Raw genomic sequence first — 23,569 nt, forward strand, 5'->3', positions numbered from 1 at the left:
AGTTTAAGGTTTAAATCCTTAGTTATGTAGGAAAGAAAACCACTTTTATTTAGAGGGACTCATTCTTTATCAGTCATGTCACTTGAAATTTTTATTTAGATGTGTGCGGTATATTCATAATAGATATAATGCTTGGGATATAGTATGCTCTTGATTGATTGATTACATAGTAAATATACAACTAGTCTTATAGCCAGAAATATCTGCATTCAAATCCTGCTTTTGACATATCTGAGGCCCATAAAAATTCAAAAAGCAGATTTTTGTTTTTCTTTGCCCCTAATTTTAGTTTTTGTTTTTGAGGTTCATAGATTTAGAGCTGAAAGGAATATTAGAAGTCATCTTAACTAACACCATTCACTTTGACTCCAAATGTAGCATAGGTTTTCAAATATGCTTATGTTAACTAAAATAGTTCCAGTCAATCTTACTTTACTCATTGTTATATTTCTATCTACATTTAATAAAAATCATTTTAATGATGTATACCAGCTCTGTGACCCTGGGCAAGTCACTTAAACTAATCTTCTAGGCAATACTCTTAAGACTGTAATTTGCAAAGAAGTTAGTGACCTATATTATTAAAGGGAATTCACTAAAGAGTTCCTACACCAGTGTATATGTGTACATGTTTGTATAGATATCTGTAGATGTGTATGTGTATTATATCTGTGTATGTTTACATACTTGATGTAGTCTAAGATGTATAGTACTTCCTATTTTTATGGGAAAGGAACATTTTTCTTTCTAAGTACAATAAACATTGTAACATTTCCTAAATTTGTAATAACATTCATTTCTTTAGCATGCCTCTTGTTTGTAGAACATCAAGTCAGATACCTGGGGAGATAGGATCAGAGGCTAGCTAGTCCATTCCACATTCTCAAATGAGTAAATGAAACCCCAACATATTAAATAACGTTTTCCAGATCACACAGATAGTAAGTATCAAAGAAGGATTTAAACCTAAGGCCTCTAACTCCAAGCCAGTGTTTTTGTTTTTTTTTGCCTCAGTAGGTAATATGAGGTCTTTGCCTTCAGCCAATATCAATAAACATTAAATACTTAATATGTGCCAGACACTGACTGAATGCTGGTGAAACAAAATATTTTAGTTTATAATGGAGTAGAAGAAACAAATAGAATTAATTATAAAAGTTAATACATACCATTGTATTTGAAAAAGAACTTTGTGAGATTTAAAGGGGATAACCTTCACAAAGAAGGTAACATTGAATTCTTCTTCAGATCTATAGGAAACTAGACAGTAAAGGCCAGAAAATAATAGACCTCAGATATTAAAGTAAGAGCAAGACTGACACATGGAAAGCTCCACTATCTTGGGAAAGGTTGTATATCTTTCCATTTCTGTATCACAGATGGACTTCAAAAGGGAACTTCTGTTTGGGTGTGTGGTACTCCTTGGCAGGGGAGACCCTGGGCCATATTCAGAAAGTAAGAAATTCAGAAGGAAGTAGCAGTGGTCTGGCTTCCACCTACAAATAGAACAAGATCTCAATTCCATTCACTATCCTAGATTGTAGAGGAATAACGAATCTCAGACAGAAGGGGAGCCTTGCAGTCCTAGTAGTCAGAATCAGCAAAGCTTTCTATTTAACTGATAGGGACTGCGTTTCTCAGCATTTTGTAATTCTTCTGACTGATACTTATGTCAGAAACATGCAGAGCTCAGAAAGTTTACAGATTCCTCTAGCCTGTTCCTGAGATCCTGGAATAACACAACAGTAGCACCCCAAAAAGTAGCAACAGGACCAGCATAGACTTTTGTAAAAATTAAATTTAGTTTCTAGTAATAAAAGTATTATATTTTATGAGGTTTATTAAGGATTATTAGAAATCAAGGATACAAAATAATAAACCACGTGCCTAGGGCTGATTAGCACATTCAAAGCTTACTTACTACATCTTGCAAATGGCTGAGCAGAGAGAGTGTGGGAGGCAGAGAGCCAGGTAAATACTAATTGTGACCTCTCCCAGGTGGAGACCCAGGTGAGATTATAGGGAATTCTGGGAAATACCAAGGACTTCTGGGGATTGAATTCTAGGGTTCAAATCTCCATTTTACATCACCCCCTGAGGCCTGAGGAAGACTAGTCTCTCTGATGGGTCTTATAAACATACCAACTTTGAAATTACAATAATTTGAGAATAAGAGGAAAAGAGAAAAAAAACCAATAATTGCTAGATGCATTGACAAAAAGCCAGTGAGGAGGCAGTTCCCTTTGGCATAAGAGTATACCTACAAATAAATGTTCAATCAACCACACCCAAAGTTCATTCTTGATCTTCTCGTGCGGCTTGTGGTCTGTGTAGGCATCTTCATGGTGTCTTCTCCAAACAGTTCAGTTTCTGGATTCTGCCAGTTACCCTGTTTCTTTACCTAAAATTGCTCTCAAAAGGAATTTAAACTTTGCAATTTAAAATAATATTTTTACATTCCCTCCCCCTGAAGAGGGTGATTGAAAAATACAAGGATCACTTAGGGATGCATGGCTGAGTTATGAGGTATATGAATCAATTGGTAAGAGAAATCAAAAAAATAAAAAAAAATCCAAATAAAAAAGATAATTTCTGGATGAAATATAGACTATCAAAGTCTTATGTGTAAAAATTCTTAAGTAAAGGAACAATAAATCTATAACAGGCCCTTGAATCAGGGCCCAATTAAAATGATATAAGCAATTAAGCATTTACCCAGTCAGAAAGTTTACCACACTATGAAAGACAGAAAAAGGGACTAGATTATAGGAGCCAGGTAGGAGCCAAATTTGAGATACTTGTTTGTAAGTATTTTCACAAAGAATGTGGATACAAGGAAGGCCTATGTTTTAATCCATGTCAAGTGTCGCAACCTCGAGTCTCACACTAGGTTCAAGTCCTTTGTATTGGCTTAGAATTTTCATCAATCCCATCGGGATTGGTTGGTCTCTGACCTTGTGTTCAATTGGCACTATGCAGTTTGGCTTTGTGCTTCTTTGGCCCTGTGCAATGGCTCTTTTTTTTTTTTTTGGTCCTGGAATCAGACAGAATCATTAAGCAAAGTCCCATAAATTTTCGTTTTAAACAATTAATGGCATCATTTTTTATAATCTCAAGCTTTTGGGGCATGCATTGACATTATAGCAAATATATTTTAAACTTATATTATTTGAAAATCAAAAAAAGTTAAAATTTTCTTAGTACTGGTGACGTGCTTCAAATAAAAAAAGAGAGAAAAAACTGAAATAGCATATTGCACATGCAAGAAAAATATTATAAAAGAGTTTTAAAAATAAAAATATGGCTTATAATCATTGACATACTGTGTCAGCTAAGAAAATGTAGAATACAAGGTTTTCTCACCAAAAATGAGATCCATTTCCTCTTCATACCTGGCCATGATCCATTGTGAGTATGAGCAAATGAATTTCACAAAGTAATGTTTTTTTTTTTAATTATAAAGAACAGTATAGTACAGCGTATCAAAATCCCCAAAGTTATAATAGCCCATTTAATGATAATAACAAACCCACTATCATATTTTACATAAGTTGTTGCATGACATTTAAAGAACCTATCAACTGATGGAAATTTGTCACAATTTTTACAAATGTAGCAAATCTTTCAACCTCGGCAAATATATTTTTAAACAAAGTAAAACTTTGGGTCTAGAACATCATCAGGAAAAAATGTGGCAGAGGAGTCTGGGGAAAAAAACCAACAACAACCAAACCTCTGTACTGTTGATGTTGTGTAAAGTGAGCTGAAGAGTTATAAATGAGAGATGCTCCTCTTTTGGGAGTCATCCAGGTGTACAGTGCCCTGGGATTAACTTCCCAGAGGGTTCAAATCTCCATTTTACACTTTCATTCTGGAGATGTTGTTAAAGAGCCTAGTCCTAACATCAAGTCAGAAGTAATAGACTGGAAAAATGGGTAAATTCAAAGAGAATCCCAGCATAACAAACTATTATGGTGGCAGGTATGAGCATGACATAGACAGAAGACTCCAAAACATTTAGAAGCAGAATCTGAGAGGAAAACTCATTTTGGGCTCAAATTTAGCTAGAATTCTTGGAAAGGATGATGAATGAAGGAAGGGTTAAAAAAATTTTTTTTAAAGATCATTTTAGCCTTGTGTGAGTCTCAGGGTATTGTTTTAATTTGGGAGCATGTGTATCCTGTCTCTTTCTCAGGCAGCCTGTCAGCTAGAATAGGAGAAATGATCAGAAATAGGATAAAATATATGGTGAGGTATGAACTGAGCTTATTAGCTTTCTACAGTTACTCTTTTGATATGCTAATCTAAACTTCGAGTTACAAATTCAGCTTTAAATGCCACAGAATCTATCATAGCAGCTTTCATTTTGAGGATGTAATTTCCCATCTGCCACTATTGGTTTCATAAAATGTTTAAAAAAAACAAAACACCAATGTGGTCTGTTATGTTTATTGACCCTGGGCCTTGTTTCCTTTTTTTTTTAAAATGAAAACATTGGACTGGATGGCCCCATATATGCACATGAGGCACTTTCACCACACACTGTCATCCTTCAAAACAGATGTGCATGTCTTTAGTTTTACCATTGAAGCATATTTCTCTTGTTTTCCCAGGTTCCAAGTAGCATTTTTTGTACAAAGAGAAACTTTTTTTTAATAGTTTACATCAAGTAAGAAAAATCAAATACTACATTAAATATGAAGTGTTCTCATTTTCTTTGTTTTAAATCATTTATGAAATAGAGAGTCAACATTTTATTGTGGAAATGGCAGTGGATTTTTGGAGTCAAGAAAGCTGTATTCAAATCCTGGTTCCAGTACTTACTAGCAGTATCATCCTAGATAATTCATATATTCTCTGAATATAAAATATGGTGTTGGACTAAATGATCCCAGTTTTTAATTGTAACTAGTTGTAAATCCTGTTAAACTATGAATATCATGTACCTTGAACACTGAAATATATGAAAGTTTAGTGATTTACCCAAGGAAATGCAATTAGGAAACAGTACTTATATTATGCTTTATATTTTCTAATTTAGCCACTTTCATGCCCCAAATTCTGATAATCAGGAGACAAAATGAGAAAACAGTACAAGAAACACTGTATCTTTTTTTCTCTGAAGAGAAAAATTAAGGCTTTGCCTAGCAGTGGTGGCCTATTTCATGCCTTTAAAGGGACAATAAAGGACATTTTATTATGATGCAGATATAATTATTAATATTTGAATGTTTATTAAAGATGCTTAAATTAAAGATTTCATTGTCTATTTCTCACTTTTATGGGATATGGTTAAGACAGGAGTAGAGAGAAAAATATCATAGATATAAATGGATTTTTCCTTAAAATTATAGTCAGCTAACATGTTCCATAATGAGGATAAGTTATTATTTAATATTTTATTAGAAATGCTAACAGTAGCAAATAAGGGAAGAAAAATAAATCAAAGGAATCAGAGTGGGCAAAGAGATAATAAAACTATCTCTTTTTGCAGACACTACAATGGTATATATGGAAAATTCTAGAGATTCTCTGAAAAATTAGTTGAAATTAACAAAAGTTTTAGCAAAGTATTAGGATATAAAATAAACCCACATAAAACATCTGCATTTCTATATATCACCAACAAAGTTTTATATGAAGAGATTGTAGAGATAACCCATTTAAATAACTAGATATAGAATAAAATACCTATAGTATATCTGCTAACACAAACCCAACACTTTTTATACAAAGATTTAAATAATTGGGGAAATATAATTGTTTATGGGTGGGCAGAGCCAATTTAATTGAAATGACAGTCCTACTTAAACTAATCTACTTGTTCAATGCCGTCCCAATTAAATTTCCAAAAATTTTTATAAAAATAGAAAAAATAATAGCAAAATTCATTTAGAAAAACAAAAAAGTCAAGAATATGAAAGGAATTAATGGGGGGAAATGTAAAGGAAGGAGGTCTAGCAGTATAATATTTTAAACTATATTAAAAAGCAGTAATTATCTACACTGCCTGATACTAAGAAAAAGAAAAGTAGATCAGTAAAACAGAACAGATATACAACAAACTAGTAAAAGATTATAGTTACCTTGTGTTTGCCAAAAGTAAAGATCTAAGCTTTTGGAATAAGAATTCATTATTTGGTAAAAATTGTTGGGAAAACTGGAAAGAAGTCTGGCAGAAATCAGAGATATGCACCATTTACCAAGTTATGTTCAAAATAGATACATAAAAGGAGACATCAGTAAATCGGGAAACATATCCTAGCATATTTATGAATAGGAGAATAATTTATGAATAAATAAGTGATAGAAAGCATTGTGAGATATACAATGAATGATTTTGAATATATTAAATGTAAAACATTTTATACAAATAAAACTAATGTGACCAATATTAGAAGGAAAACAGAAAAGTGGAGGGGGAAATTTTATAGACAGTTTCTCAGATAGAGGTCTCATCTAAAATATAGAGAGAGCTTTGCCAAATATCTAAGAATAGAAGCTATTTTCCAGTTGATAAATGGTCAAAAGACATGAATAGAGAATTTCTGGATCAAAAAATCAAAGCTATATTTAACTATGAAAAAATATTCTAATTCATTTATAGATTAGAGAAATACAAATCAAAACAACTCTGAGATATCACCTCACACCTATCAGATTGGCTAAAATGATAAAAGGGCAACATGACAAATATTGGAAGGGATATGGAAAAATGAGAATCCTAATATACCACTATTGATGGAACTGTGAAGTTATCCAACCATTTTTGAGAACAATGTTGAATTATGACTAAAGAGTTATAAAACTGTATATCCTTTTTGACCCAGCAATACCATTAGGTTTATTTCCTAAAGTAATCAGAAGAAAAGAACTTACATGTTTTAAAATATTTCCAGCAACTCTCTTTGTGATGGCAAAGAACTGGAAATTGAGGGGATGCCCATCAATTGGGGAATGGCTAAACAAATTGTGGCATGTGACTGTGATATAATACTACTGAACCAGAAGGAATGACATGTAGGTTAATCTTTTTTTTTTTAATGTGGAAAAACTAACATGAATTACGAAAAGCTAATTGAACAGAGTCAAGAGAAAATTATATACAGCAAGAAAAATATTGTTTGAAGAATAAATTGTGTATGTCCACTTCTAGAGAAAGAACTGATAAATAGAAACAATCAAGACAGTGGTTTTACATGTACATATATATTTTTGTCAAATGATGCCTTCTCTCTTGCAAGGAGTAGGGGAGGGGTTTGGGAAGTAAGAAGGTAGGGAGTTAGCTGGGAATTTTAATGTAATAAGCAAATAAATGTAAATTTTTTTTAAAAAAGAAAGAACTTGTAGGGAACTTGGAGGAATTCGCAACAGTGAAATAAGACAAATTAAATTTGAGGTAGAACAATTAAAAGAAAATTTGAAAGAGAGTAATGTCCAAGCCTGAAAGAATTAATTTTCTAATTTGGGCTTGAAGAAGGAGTAGGATCAATGCCTATTCAAGAGGATGTAATGGGATTTAGGAGAATAAGTTAAGATTAGAGTATAGATACTGTAGCTAGATTCAAGGTTGATAAGGCAAACAACTAAACTGTTGTTTAGTAGAACCATTAAAAAGAAAAGCAAATTGATAGAATAGATTGAACAAATTGACATAATAGATGAGGTAAGTGTTACCCTGGAGTGTTTAAGGTTTGTTTTTTTTCCCTCCAAAGTTGAGTGAAATTGCATAGTTCTTAAGGGGTCACCCAAAAGTTTAAAAACAACAAGCCTAGAAAACCTGACCATATTGAGAATAAGGGAAATTATCTTGTGACTTTTTGATGATGTACTACTGATATAACCAAATAAGCTATTTTTGTTCCAAATGTAGGCTGATCTCCCTGCTAGAGGAGAAAAGTGAAAGGACTTGGAGAATACCTTTCTACATCCCAGTTTGTTAAGGAGAATTAAGTGTTTCTGAAGGAAATAGAAACAAGGCTTTATTAGAAGGAGACAAAAAAAAAAAGAATATGAGGTAGCCAGGCAGCAAGAGTGCTGAGACATCCACACACTCAGCCCTGACCCATCCCAACTCCAGTGCACTTGTGGGATGCAGACAGGGGAAGAAAGAAGAGGAAGAGAGGATGTTCCAGGAATCTTCAGAGGAGGAGCAGTAACCAAGTTGGCTGGTATTTTGCTACCTCATTCTCCTTTATGATGATGATAACAATGAGGACAACAGCAGGGGCAGACCTTTCATTCTGGTATTAGAAGGAAAAATACTGACCTTTAAATCCCCATTGTTTATTTCCACCTTTCTTTTCTGTCATTCTGTCCTTTCTGGTTCTTCTGATCAGAGAAATAATAACTTTACAAGGGAAATGCTTCCCCATCTCCCCTCTTATACATCGGACGTATTCATACTAACTCCGGCCACCCTATTTGGGACTATGTTGGGCAGGATAGAGCAGATGGAGTGTTTGGGCCTCAAGGGGCACTCCCTATGCCTTGTGCTCTTCTCAGATTCATCCATCCATAGACTCCCAACCCTCCCTTCCCCCCTTCTCAATATTAGGATATCTTTTGTATTCCTCATTACCTTTTGACTTGGCTTCTAACACCTATTTCTTTGTCTGCCCCTTGGAATGGAACCAAGGTTTCTTATTTTCCCATTTCCTCTTTATTTCACCCCCCACCCCACCCCCAACCCCCTCCAGGTTTGAGATGGAAGGACTGATGTAAAGAGGGGGTATCTTGATTTAAGAGTTTATCTTCAATCTGACTTCAGTCTGAGGTTATCTAACCTCTGTCCCTTATTTCTACCTTTCACTAAATCCAGATTGGTCCCAGAGGTGGGAGCAGAACTTTTATTTGGGGTAGCAGGTTGAAGCCTAGTCTCCACCCTTTCTCTCTACTGCCCTCTCCACACTCTGACATTTCCTCAGTATCAACTCGAATGGGGCAGGGCTGGAGCCATAGGATGTTGGGCACTAATTGAGAAGTAGCTGAGGGAAGGAAAAGGGCCTGATTCATCCATTTTGTTGCTGTTCAGAAGATCTAGGGAGAAGTGGGACTTGAGAGTCCCATTAATTTTCCCCAATCCTGTGCTGTCCTTCTTTGGCCTGTGATTTTTGCCTTTGTAATACATGCTTTCAAAGGCTATTTCCACTCCCCAAAGTATAAAATAGAGACTTTATAACTTAACCATTATCAGGATGTTAGATGAGAATGTTTCACAGAGCAGAAAGGATAGATAGTATCAACCCTTAAAAACCAGAGGAACAGTTATCCTGTACCCTTGAAAACTCAAGAGCTTCAGTATACTCAGCAAATTTGTTCATTTCCTTAAAAGAAAGAATTCAAATACACATTTGGGTTGAACCAAGTTCAGGGGGGCGAGGAGGAAGGAAAGAGTTTTTATAAAAAATACTTCAAGAAAGAAGAGTGAGGGTAGGGTCTCTGGAATTGGGCCACAAGAGAGAAACAGGAGATGTTTCTTAACCACTTGGAAAGTTCCTCCACTGCTTGGAATGTTACCCAGGACAAGACTTTGATAAGATATTGGGAAACAGCTTTATCTTATGTGAGACACTGCAGAATTACTTCCAGGTCATGTGTTACTGCCTTATCAGGCTAATCCTGATGTTCCAATGCAATTCTAAAGTCATTAGAAAGCTGTTAACACTTGACAATAGAATTGATAAATAAATAAATAAAACTTTTTTTTTTAAGAGCTTTTTTATGCCAGTTATTCTTTGAAGCACTGGAGAAAAAGATAGCTTTAAAAGTAGACTTAAAATCAGATTTGAAATGTTTTTTGAAGAGGAAGGAGCTGGTTATATTGAGTAAGGAGAAGCTCTTTTTCCTCTAAAGAAGGATATGCAATTCAGTAACAAAGGATGAAAAAAAATAATAGTAATTATTCTGTGCCCAAGAATACAGAGTAAAGAAACAGCTTTATGTTGAGCTGATAACAAAATATTTCTATTCCTGGAGCATTTCCAAGACCTAATAAGATCCCCTCAAGATTTAGCAGAATAGCTAGAAAACACTTTCTTATGGTAAATCATGTAGGTACAAATGAAACTTCTAGAAGGCAGCTAGGTATGCAATGGATAAAACACTACACCTGGAGTTGGGAGTTCAAATCTGATTTTAATTTCTAGCAGTGTAATGCTTGGCAAGTCACTTAATCTGTTTAGTTCAGTTTCTGCAACTGTAAAATGGGGATAATAATAAAACTTACCTTGCATGATTATTGTGAGGATCTAATGAGATAATATTTGTCTCTAATTTATGCTAACTACAAAAGTACTTAGCATAATGCCTAGAACATAATAGGTGCTAAATAAATGTGTATTCCCATCATCTCTTTCTAGAAAGAACCTCGAATTATCATTATCTTAAGCAAGAAATTGAAGACTTCAGGGGATCCAGGCTTTGTTTTCCTCTCTGTGCCTCACTGAAAGATACAGAAGAGACAATTCATTAGGGAAATGAGTAACAACCTATTAAAAATTTGGATACTAATACCATTTGTTGCCTGTATGTTTAGTATTGTCTATGGTATCTTTTAGCAAAATTGTAGTTTCCCTTATTATTTCTTTTAATTAGATCCAGTTTTGCTTTTGCCGATCATGATTGCAATGCCTGTCTGCCTTTTTTTTAACCCCACCTGAAGCATAATAGATTCTTCTCCATTTCCCTAACCTTTACTCTTTATGTTTCTCTTCCTCAAATGTGTTTCTTATAAACAACATATTGTAGTGTTCTGGTTTTAACTTACTCTGCTATCCACTTTTGTTTTATAAGTTTATTCTATTTACACTCAGCTGTGATTACTGGGTATTGCCCTTTTTACTACTTTCCCACCTTAACTTATCCTCTTCTCTCTTCACCCTGTTCCTCTTCAAAAGCCTTTTGCTTATGACCATTGCCTCCTCTAATCTGCCTTCTACTTCTCTTTTCTCCCTCTTCTTCTTCCCTATACGGTAAGATAGATTTCAATAAGCAACTAAGTATTTATACTATTTCCACGTTAAGCCAAGTCTGATAAGAATAAGGTTCAAGTATTGTCATGCTAGTGCCCCATCTTTCCTTGTACTGTAAAAAGCGTTTTGTATCTCTTTTATATGAGATAATTTATCTTATCCTACTTCTATTTTACCCCTTCTCCCAATGTATTCCTCTTTCTTGCCTCTTAATTTAATTATTTTTTGGATATCATTCCATAGTCATTTCACACCTGTTCTCTCTGTCTATGTATATTTCTTCTAACTGCTCTAATGTAAAGTTCTTAGGTGTTTATAAATCTCTTATGACTTTTCTGTCCTGTTTACTTTTTTATGTTTCATTTGAGTTTTGTATTTGAAAGTGAGATTTTCTATTCAGCTCTGGTCTTTTCATCAGGAGTTGCTTAAAAGTTCTTTATTTCATTTAATATTCATTTTCCCCCTGATGGATTATACTCAGTTTTGCTGGACAGGTGATTCCTGGTTGTATTCCTAGTTCCTTCACCTTCCTGAATATCTTATTATGGGCACTCCAATCTGTTAATCTAGAAGCTACTAAATAGTGTATCATCTTTACTCTAGTACTGTGATATTTGATTTGTTTGTTTCTGACTGCTTAAAATATTTTCTCCTTGACCTGAGAATTCTAGGAATTGGCTACAATATACTTGGGAATTTTAAGATCTGTTTCAGCAGTTGATTGATGGATTATTTTAAATTTCTTTTTTAATCTCTGGTTTTGGATATCAGGTCTGTTTTTCCTTGATAATTTCTTGAAAGATGGTGTCTAGACTCCTTTTTTTGAACATGGCTTTCAGGTATACTAGTAATTCTAAAATTTTCTCTCTCAGATCTATTTTTCAGGTCAGATGTTTATTTGTTTATTTTTTTTCACATTGAGATAACTTGCATGTTCCTTTATCTTTCCATTCTTCTGGTTTTATTTTATTGTTTCTTGTTATATTATGGAGTCAATAGCTTCCACTGGCCTAATACTAATTTTTTAAAATATATTATTAGGTTGCATTATTATTTTTATTATTAAACATTATTTTATTTGGTCATTTCCAAACATTGTTCATTGGAAACAAAGATCATTTTCTTTTCCTCCCCCCCACCCCCAACCTCTCCCATAGCCAACGCACGATTCCACTGGGTGTCAGATGTGTTCTTGATTCGAACCCATTTCCATGTTGTTGGTATTTGCATTAGAGTGTTCATTTAGAGTTTCTCCTTGGTCATATCCCCTCCACCCCTGTAGTCAAGCAGTTACTTTTCCTTGGTGTTTTTACTCCCACAGTTTTTCCTCTGCTTGTAGATAGTGTTTTTTAGATCCCTGCAGATTGTTCAGGGACATTGCATTGACCCTAATGGAGAAGTCCAGTACCTTCGATTGTACCACAGTGTATCAGTCTCTGTGTACAATGTTTTCCTGGTTCTGCTCCTTTTGCTCTGCATCACTTCCTGGAAGTTGTTCCAGTCTCCATGGAATTCCTCCACTTTATTATTCCTTTTAGCACAATAGTATTCCATCACCAACGTATACCACAATTTGTTCAGCCATTCCCCAATTGAAGGGCATCCCCTCATTTTCCAATTTTTGGCCACCACAAAAAGGGCAGCTATGAATATTCTTGTACAAGTCTTTTTCCTTATTATCTCTTTGGGGTACAAACCCGGCAGTGCTATGATGGCTGGATCAAAAGGGCAGCCTTTTATCGCCCCTTGGGCATAGTTCCAAATTGCCCTCCAGAATGATTGGATCAATTCACAATTCACCAGCAATGAATTAGTGTCCCTACTTTGCCACATCCCCTCCAGCATTCATTACTTTCCATAGCTGTCATGTTAGTCAATCTGCTAGGTGTGAGGTGATACCTCAGAGTTGTTTTGATTTGCATCTCTCTGATTATAAGAGATATAGAGCACTTTTTCATGTGCTTATTAATAGTTTTGATTTCTTTGGCTGAGAACTGCCTGTTCATGTCCTTTGCCCATCTACCAATTGGAGAATATCTTGATTTTATGTACAATTGATTTAGCTCTTTGTAAATTTGAGTAATTAGACCTTTATTAGAGGTTTTTATGAAGATTGTTTCCCAATTTGTTGCTTCCCTTCTGATTTTAGTTATATTGGTTTTGTTCGTACAACCCCTTTTTAATTTGATGTATTCAAAATTATTTATTTTGCATTTTGTGACTCTTTCTAAATCTTGCTTGGTTTTAAAATCTTTCCCTTCCCAAAGGTCTGACATGTATACTATTCTGTGTTCGCCTGATTTTCTTATGGTTTCCTTCTTTATGTTCAGGTCATTCACCCATTTTGAATTTATCTTGGTGTAGGGTGTGAGGTGATGATCCAAACCCAATCTTTCCCACACTGTCCTCCAATTTTCCCAGCAGTTTTTATGAAATAGTGCACTTTTGTCCCAAAAGCTGGAATCTTTGGGTTTGTCATATACTGTCTTGCTGAGGTCATTCACCCTGAGTCTATTCCACTGAACCTCCTTTCTGTCTCTCAGCCAGTACCAAATTATTTTGATGACCACTGCTTTATAGTATAGTCTGAGATCTGGCACTGCAAGGCCCCCTTCCTTTGTATTTTTTTTTCATTGTTTCCCTGGATATCCTTGATCCTTTGTTCTTCTCAATGAACTTTGTTATGGTTTTTTCTAATTCAGCAAAGAAGTTATTTGGAAGTTCAGTGGGTATGGCACTAAATAAATAAATAAGTTTGGGTAGGATGGTCATTTTTTATTATATTGGCTTGTCCTACCCATGAGCAGTTAATGTTTTTCCAATTGTTCAAGTCTAGTTTTAGTTGTGTGGAGAGTGTTTTGTAGTTGTATTCATATAGTTCCTGTGTTTGTCTCGGGAGATAGATTCCTAAGTATTTTATTTTGTCTAAAGTGATTTTGAATGGGATTTCTCTTTCTAGTTCTTGCTACTGTGCTGTGTTGGAGATATATAGAAATGCTGATGACTTATGCGGGTTTGTTTTGTATCCTGCAACTTTGCTCTTTTACATTTAGCTTATTCTCAACTTTAATGTTATTTTCTTCTATATTTCCTGGTACCTACTTTACCAAAATGTTGACTCTTTTTTCCCCCTAATTTTCTTGCATCATTCTCACTTCTTTTCCCAATTTTTCTTCTACCTCTCTTAATTGATTTTTAAAGTCCCTTTTGAGTTCTTCTAGGGCTTGAGACCAATTCACATTTTTCTTTGAGACTGCATATAGCTGCTTTAATTTAGTTGTCTTCTGAGTTTGTGTTTTGATCTTCTGTGTGATCAAAGTAAATTTATATGTTCAGGTTCTTTATTCATTGTTTTCTCATTTTTCTATCCTATTTCTTGACTTTTAACTTTCTGCCAAATTTGGACTCTGTTCCTGGAATGGAGGCATTGTGCCAAACTTCAGGTTTTTTGTGCTGCTATTTTCAGTTCATTGAGTGGTATGATATAAGAAGAGGTCTGATCACTACTCTCTTAGGCTATGCTCTGGTCTGAGTGACCACAAATACTTTTTTCTGCCCAGGAACTATGATAAAAAACCTGGCTTTTGCTAGTTTTCCTTGTCTTGGAATTTTTAACCAGAACCTGGTATAGGCAATTCAACAGAGTCCTGCACCTAGTGCCAGCAAAGAGTACCCAGTAATCTCTTTATGATCAGTTGTCTGACACTCTTCCCATCTAGGCTGATAGTTCCCAAAGCCATCTCCACCAATTCAGTCACCCTTAAGCCTGCTTCTGGTTTGCCAATGTACAGATGGCACTCCAGTCTCACCTGAGAGATGCTGACCTTCCATTTTATCATGGGGTGCAATATTGGTCCCCACCCCACCCACTCCCCACCATTCTTCTTTGGTTCTGCCACCCCACAATTTATTTTGCAGCATGATTTTAACATTGTTAGAAGGGGAATTTGGAAGGGGAATTTGGTAGATCTCAGGAGATTCTCAGCCTTTACTTCCTCCATCTTGAATCCCAATAGAAGTTTTTTTAACTAGGTGTCCCATAATAGTCAATATAGAAGTAATGGTAGAGGCAACAAACTAGATGAATGCTTTATCTTTGTTGACTATACTCTATGTTGTTGTTAAGTAAACTTTTTTTGTAAAAATTTGATGGTCTTATAAAGAGTCTTATTTGGTTTTTGTCCCATGCCTTAACTACCTTAGACTGGTTCAGAATAACCAGGAATGATCTGTATGATAGCACAAGAGGGGAAGGGATTTCAGAGTTGGCAGCAGTTTTGAGTTGAACTGGTTGTCTATGAGGTTGTAATGGTCCGTTCCCTAATCTTGTTCCTCCTCTCCTGGAGTTTGTGAGAATTAGCATTCTGGATGAAGGAAGAGATGTCTTAGCTGTGGGTAGAATCCTCTTGCTGATACCTTTCTTCCCTAGGCATAGGACCTTTTCCCTTAATGTGTACTCTGATCATTCCCTAGGTTGATCTGCTTTTAGGCACATCCTCTCTACTGCAGGTATAGGTGTTGATATACAGTGAGAGGACAACAGCTTTCCTTTTCTCTCTCATTAGACTTGTCCCACTCTACTCCTAAAGTGTTATATGCGTGTGTGTGTGTGTGTGTGTGTCTTTGTGTCTTTGTGTATTTTGTCTTAATTCTTGCAAATCTAAGCAAGAGGAATAATGAGGGAAAAATCTTTTCTTTAAAGTATCTTTATATCTCATTATCTCTTTCTGGAGGAGCAGGGTGGTACAATAGGGAATGGCCACAATATGGGAAAACTAGCAGTGGAAATATGTAGAAATTCACAGGGAATAAAATCCAAAAAAGAATCTAACATTAAAATTAATGGTCTTCAGTGGGTATAGACCTGAAATAAAAAAACAGAACGGCAAATTTAATCTCCAGTATCACCGAGTCTTTGGGATAGAACTAATCACTATTATTTTCTACTTGAGTGGAAAATAAGTGATAATATAAAAAAGATTATGAAATTTAAAAGTGAGGGAAAGAAGGTCATGACAAATAATAAGCGATAGTATGCACATTGGCCACACTCTGGTAAAACCATCTCTGCAGCCAGACTAAACAAGGTTGATAGTGACTGATAAGCCTCAAACTTATTAGGGAGGGAGATGTCTACCCCAAGTACCATGAGAAGACTTTCTTCTTATGAAATGAACAAATGAAAAGTATTTATTCTGATAGCCAAGAAGGCAACTGAATTAGGTACTATGGTACCCTTAGAGCTTGTTTTTGTGGAAGATGCCATGGCATCTACTGTATCTTGGGCCATTGCCAGTTGTCCCAACTATCATCTTTGATGACTGGAAGAGAGTGAGACCAATGGCTTTGTGCAATTGTCTCACTTAAATATGATTCACTCACAGGTCAAAACATCACCCTGTGATGTCATTGGTTCTCTTTCAAAAGAAAGTAGAAATAACAACAATAGCTTTGGAACAATGATATCTAATTTTATGCCATTCTGTAATTCTTCTATTGAAGATCCCTTGGAAGTGCTGAAGGTTATTCTGATATTTGACTATATCAGTATCAAAATTAACCTCTCCATCTACTGTCTCTTATTCCATCCATGTGCCTTACCTTGTTTGCCTGACCTTGCTCCTTTTTCAAAATTATCTTTGATGATATCTAAAACTAATTTCTCTAAGACCATAGAAATAAGAAGACAAACTTTGGCATATTTTACAAATCTAAGATAGAAAGGCTTTGGGGCTCTTATAATTAGCTGACTGTAAAATTTTCTGAGGAACATCTTTTTAAAATTCTAATGCTTATCACACTAGATTGACTTCCAGGGGACAAATTTTTTAGTCTCAGATAATCTTGAAGAATATCTTCCATATCAGCGAGGGCCTGATATCTCATTGGGTTGTTGAAGAACTTGTGATATGGAAACCAGTGATCCTTGAAGTAATATAATATATATGTATATTATATTATTATATTATATATATATTATATATATATATATGTTTTTTTTTTTAAAACCCTTACCTTCCGTCTTGGAGTCAATACTGTGTATTGGCTCCAAGGCAGAAGAGTGGTAAGGGTAGGCAATGGGGGTCAAGTGACTTGCCCAGGGTCACACAGCTGGGAAGTGTCTGAGGCCAGATTTGAACCTAGGACCTCCCGTCTCTAGGGCTAGCTCTCAATTCACTGAGCTACCCAGCTGCCCCCCTATATATGTTTTTTTAAAAAATCCTTACCTTCTGTCTTGGAGTCAATACTGTGTATTGGCTCCAAGGCAGAAGAATGGTAAGGGCTAGGCAATGGGGGTCAAGTGACTTGCCCAGGGTCACACAGCTAGGAAGTGTCTGAGGCCAGATTTGAATCTAGGACCTCCCTAGAATATATATTTTAATCAAACTTTGGTTCATTTGCACAAAATTTCCTTTAGCCTCCAAAAAAACCCCAACAAATACATATATATATATATTTAAAATAAAAATTGTGATTTGAAAAAATTAGAACATGTATCAGTTACCTTTATCAATCAAAAAAAGGGCTAGAAGTGATCACAAAAGATAAAATGGCTAACTGATTCCATAAAGTTCAAAAGCTTTTGTGTCACAAATACTAATGTTGCTAGGATAAAGAAAGTGGTTTGTTTTTTAGAATTTTTTTTCATATATCTTTGATAAGGTTTCATATACAAGATATAAAGGGAACAACAAAGATATATAAACTAGAACCATTAACATTTTCAAAAGAATGGCTAATTATTAACAAATATAGGATAAACTGTCAAATCATTAATAGAAACAACTCTTTTACCTAAAATCTTGACAAGTTTACAAAAATGACAAAAGATGGAGATAGCTATTGAAATATTGACAAACTAATATGCTGTTGATGGAAGTGTGAATTAGTGTATCTGTTCTGAAAAGCAGTTTGGAAATACAGAGGGAAAAAATGACAGAAATGTCTGTGTTCACTCATCCAGAGATTGTCATATAGTGAAAGATCAGTCATTGAAAGAAAGGTCCTATATCAGTACTTTTTTGTCAGATCAAAGAAGTGGAAACAAACAAAGTAGATTTTTACCAATAAGCAGTGAATGCTTATTTATATTATATATTTTATATTACATGAAGGAAAATGGAAGATTACTAACTATATTGTATAAGGAATCCATCTTTGACTTAAATTCTAATTTGGATGTCTGCCAAGAAGAAGAAAAATGTAAGTAGCTTACACAGTGGTAATAATCAGGGTAATGTAAGTTGATTTTTGTCTTGTATCTTTGATGAAATCTTGAATAATTTTTACTTACAATCAAGCATTTATTAAGCATTTACTGTGAAATAAGCACAATCCTTGGTGCTGAAGTAGCAAAGGCAAAAAAAAATAGTTCCTGTTCTCAAACATCTTACATTCTGTCATGAGAAATAGAGAGTATACATATACAAACTGAAAATAGGAGACTTGAATGAATTATACAGAGTTTCCCTGTATTATTCCCTCTTCCTTAGTTTATTCTGTGCCTCATGTTTAGAAACAACATTTCATAAAGGAAAATGTCTAGTAGTAGTATTGTGTCATTGGGTTCACTTTTGTCCCTCTTTATGTCCTTATTATACCTACTGCTCTTACTCTAAACAATTTTCATTCTTCATATCATATTATCCTGTCTGATCCTTTGGTACCTTCTCCTCCCCCTCCTCAATATAATCCTGGCTGTTGATTAACTTTTTTTAGTTCATCTAAACAAACCATGTCTAATGTTTTAGATATGATATATGTATCATCTCCTCATGTAGAAATATTAGAAGTCTGACTGTCATTTAATTCCATGATTATTTGCTCATACTTTTGTGATTCCCTTGACTACTGTGTATAGTTGGTTTGTTAGTTTTTTTGATCAAATTTTCTTTTTAGCTCCGATCTTTTCATTAGGAATGTTTAGAGGTCCTGTATTACATTAAACATCCATTTTTTTTTTACACTCAGTTTTCCTTTGTTAGGTTACTTTGGCTTTTAAACCTTCTGGTATATTATATTCCAAGTTCTCACTCTCCATTTAATGGTAACTACTATAAATAATTTTTTATTCTGACTGTGGCTTTTTAGTACTTGAATTCTTTCTTTCTGGCTGCTTGAAGTATTTTTTTTAATCAGGGAACTCTGAATTTTGTTTCCAGTATTCCTAGAGATTTTTATTTTAACCTTTAGGTGTTGCCTAGTAGACTGTTTAAATTTCTAAATTGTCCTTTGGTTCTAAGTGATATGGATATTTTTCTTTTATGATGTCTGGCTTCTTTTTTGATCTTGGATTTTAGGTAGTCCAGTGTTTAATTTATGTCTTCTTAATCTGTTCTCTGAATCAATTATGTTTAATATGAGATGCCTTACCATTTTTATTCAATTTTTTTACTTTTTAAATATGTCTTGAGGTCTCATGGAGTTGTTGTCATTGAAGGGTGTTTTCCAAAGAACGGACAAGTCAGGCAGTCTCCAAAGGAAGGGGACAATCTTTATTAATGGCAGGAGTGTGGCAATGGAGTGGCCCCAAGGATTTCAAGAATTCTTGGTTGTCAGGAAGGGGTCAGTTTAGGGGGCTGCAGTCTTGTAACTGAGGGACATATGCTTTACTTATGATTCACCTTATTCCTCCTACTAGGAATTAGAAACCTCAATGCATATGTGATACTACTGATATGTTAAACATACTGGGTAACTAGGTTACTTCTTGGGTAAGTCTGTGCAGGCTCCAAGGAAGGACAGTACCTAGTTCACTATGCCTAAGCTGATTGGCCTTTGTTGCAGAACTTATCACTTCTGGGTTGCACATGTCCTCATAGCAACCCATCCAAATGGCAATCCATATCATTCTCCCCTTAAAATAACACAGGACCCAGTACTAGAACTGGGTTTAAGCATCAGTCTTCTGGAATGGCTTGATGCTGAATAGGGGTACAGAATCAGGGATGGGCATTGTTTAAGTTGATGGTGTGGGGATTATTACATGGCTTCTAGGAATGGAAAGTTGTAGCAATGGCATCCAGCAGTCATAGTTATACTTGTTGCTCTGTAACCACCATCTGGAATTGGGAGAGTTGAGAGGCCATAAATTTAACAAAGCAATTAAACAGGCAAGGATTAAATATTAAATAGCAAAAAGAGTAATAGTACGAGCAAAGGGGATATGAGGGAATATCACCAGGTACCTAAATGGAGGAAAGGCTTAAGGGAGTCCTAAAGGGATGCTGGGTTACAGTTTACATCATGGTGCTATCTGGCTTGTTCATAAATCTTGTTAAGGCTCTCCTCAACTCCTCCAGTCTTGATGATCCAGGTGCAACAGAAAGAATTGATGATCATGCATACTCCTCCTTCCTTCCTCCAGTAGTTGATAATCTAGGACTTTTATGATTGTCTAGCACCAAGTTGGTGAGGGAGTTCAGAAACTTTTGGAGATTTTAAATAGAAGCTCCAGACTCCTGGGCAATGATCTCTAGGGTCTTCGAGATGTTACTAAAAAAGGTTTGGTAGTGGTTGGGTTGAGACCCAGGACCCCTCTTCTGTTGGGATATTTAGAAGCAATGGGGCCATGGGTGGGCTTGTGAGTAGAGATTATGCCATCCACAGGGTATCCTAATATTCAGGGTCCATTGAATTATATATTATTGAAGTAAGGGAAAGCTAGGATGCTCCAGGTGAAATCACAAAGAAAGACATGGTGGGGGTGGAGTGGGCAGGTGGTAATATCAGTGAGGGAATGAAAGTAGGACAAGTTGATGGGGGTGAAGAGTACAGAGTTATACCTTTCCAATGGACCAGTTTGGGATGGGGATGGCCTGCCATACAGTTGGGTAAGATGTGAGGCTACCTGGTGTGATATGGAAATCACTTTAAAAGACTGATATATATTAATTTAAGGTCGCCAAGTAATTGAGCTATGTAATTCCTAAATGAAAACTCAAGTCAGCAGTCAACCTTTTTATGGTGTTTTAATTACACACAGGAGGAAGAAAAGTATTAGAGGGAGAGAGAGAGAGAGAGGGAAAGGGGAGAGAAGGAAATAGGGCTTAAATACCCACTCTGCTTAGGCTGAGCCAAAGGCCCAAGCTGAGGCAAAGAAAAGAGATCAGTCTCTATCACTCACGTGACCAAAATGCAGAAACAGTCCGTGGGCTCCTCCACTCCAAGCACCAGGCTCCAACCACCTTCTCCCTCCACATAGGAAGTCCCCAGGACTCCTGAGCTGTCCTCTACCTCACTTCCTGTCTCTCACATGTGCCAATGGTGGCTCTAGCTTGACCTAGGACCTCCCAGAGGTCTGTCCTTTTTGCACATGTCTGTTGAAGGCCATATTCTCAAATAATTAAATCTTGAGTTTTGCTGCAGCCCTTCCTGATCTTATTACCCTGAGTAGGGTGGAGATTGTAGTTTCCAAGATCTGATTCTGTTATTCCAAGTATCTCTATTGTTATCGATCAGGAAATAGCTAAATCCCATCTTCTAAAGAATGGTCTGAATAGGGTTGAGTAGTTTTGAAATTCACAATCCCCCCTAAGACCCATAGGAGGATGGGGATGGCCTGCCATACCAGTTGGGTAAGATGTGAGGCTACCTGGTTAAGGAAAGTCTTATTTAGCACAGTGTCTTCAGTAAGGTTGTAACTGACTCTAGACAAGACCTCCAGAATGTACTCTGCAACCATAGCAGAGAGGAAGGTGGAGGCAGCAGTCACCTAGGAGCCAAACCAATGGACAAGGAACCCTTCCTTTCTTAAAAGGAAGGGATTTGGGTTCCTGTATCCATAGGGTTAAGTGCTCAACGGCCTCAGAAAGATGAAACAAGACTGGCTAACCTGAGGGGACCAACAGGAAGTATTAGTGATAGGGATTCCCAAGGGCAGGGGAGATAGCAGTTGGGGACTGATCTGGCATACCCTATAGTTGGTAAGGTTCTCTCCTTAGGCCACAGCCCCAGAGAGCTGGGAAATAGCATTTTGGGCTCATTTTGGTATTCCAGTGATCTGTAGGGATGCAAATAAGAGAAGAGGAAACCAAATGCCATGCATCTTTAGCCTAAGGGAAGTAAAACAGTTAATCTGATCCAGTATCCTGTAAGGGTAAGGGTTAGGGAATATAGGATAGATAGGGATTACAGCCTCATTGATCACCCTTAAATCCTAGACCATCCAATATTCCCCATTTGATTTCTTTGCAGGGAGGATGGACTTGTTACAGTGGGAGTGGATGGGTGCCAAGAGTCCATGTTGAAGAAATTTATCATTCAAGGATTATGGTCCTGTCCTGATCTTTGTGCTGATATTGTATTGCTTCTTAGGACCTTTTAGGTAGATTTTTTGCAGGGTTCTTCTGAGTTGCCCTTCCAGGGACTCCTGTGTCCCACACTTGGGGATCAACTCCATCCCATATAGAGGTGAAATTTTGAGGGGTTTACTTAAGGGCTTAGGTAAGAGTGGGAAGGTATAAACAAAGGAGGAGTCACCAACACGACTAAGTTGTGCCCCTGTTTTCAGCATGATAGCCCTTCCTAGCAATGGAACAGAGCAAGAGGGTATGATCAAGGAGTTGTGTCAGAACAGGAGATCCTCAAATTGGCAGGGGAGTGGGTAGATCCTTAAACACCTCTTCTGGTGCTCCTCAATCTCAACTACACAATGCATGGAGGGTCTTGTGGGACCTAAGAAATAAGGTAGGACAGACTAAGTGGCTCCTATATATATAAGAAAGATAATGCTCTTACCTGCCATGTCCAACACAATCCTGGGTTTTTCCATAGTGATGGAGAGGGAAGGAGCCTGGCCAGTCCCAAGGACCTGTCATTCCAAGCCCTGAGGAGACTGGAGCCCGAGGAATTGACTGGTGGCTCAGCTGCCTGGGCAATCCCATTTCTAATGGCCATCCTGTCTGCAATTAGGACAGGATCCAGGCAGCCTTTGCTGCTGCTACCATCTCTGGACCAATGGCCCTTTTCCCTACATTTGAAATATGAGCCAATTTCCTAAAGATTCCCTCTTTGGTTACTAGAGATGGCAGAAGCAATCATCAGTCTGTTCCTTATTATGTATCCTAGCCATGCTGTCCTCCTCAGCCTGGGTCAGATTCCTGTTTTTAAAAACTTTAAAAGCTGCATTGAGCAGTTGGGATGGGGAAGTGTGAGGTCCTATGTCCAACTTCTGCAGTTTTCTGTGGCTGTCTGGAGCTCACAATGCAATAAAATGCTTATTAAGAATTGTCATGCCTTCAGGGGCTTCAGGGTTACATTTCGTGTATTTTTTCATGGCTTTTAGAAGCCTGCTGTCAAAAAAGCCTGGGATGAATTCCTTAAGTTTTTAATTTTAAAGGGCTTCCTCACTCCCTGCTTTATGTCTTTAACTAAGCACCTTATGACAAGATCCCTTTTTTTCCTTATCTCAGTGACTCACTTGATAATTCCAGTGAGGATCAGCAAGGGGAACTGCAATAGCTCTCACTGGATACCTTTCCTCCAAATCAGTTTCAGTCATGCCATCCCAAACTTTTGGGCCAGGTCCAAATCCTCCATTTTTCATCATTGGTGCAGCAGAAGGAAATAGTAATGTGTAAATCTGCCTAGGACAA

The 23,569-nt window shown here is 36.4% G+C and overlaps 1 protein-coding gene across 7 annotated transcripts in view; it reads left to right on the top strand.

Moving 5' to 3' along the window:
- The window catches only part of PPHLN1 (periphilin 1), a 176,985-nt gene that overhangs the window by 44,755 nt on the left and 108,661 nt on the right, over positions 1 to 23,569 (top strand). The window lies entirely within an intron of this gene.

Source organism: Monodelphis domestica, chromosome 5 (assembly GCF_027887165.1).
Source record: "Monodelphis domestica isolate mMonDom1 chromosome 5, mMonDom1.pri, whole genome shotgun sequence".
Classification (NCBI taxonomy): Eukaryota; Metazoa; Chordata; class Mammalia; order Didelphimorphia; family Didelphidae; genus Monodelphis; species Monodelphis domestica.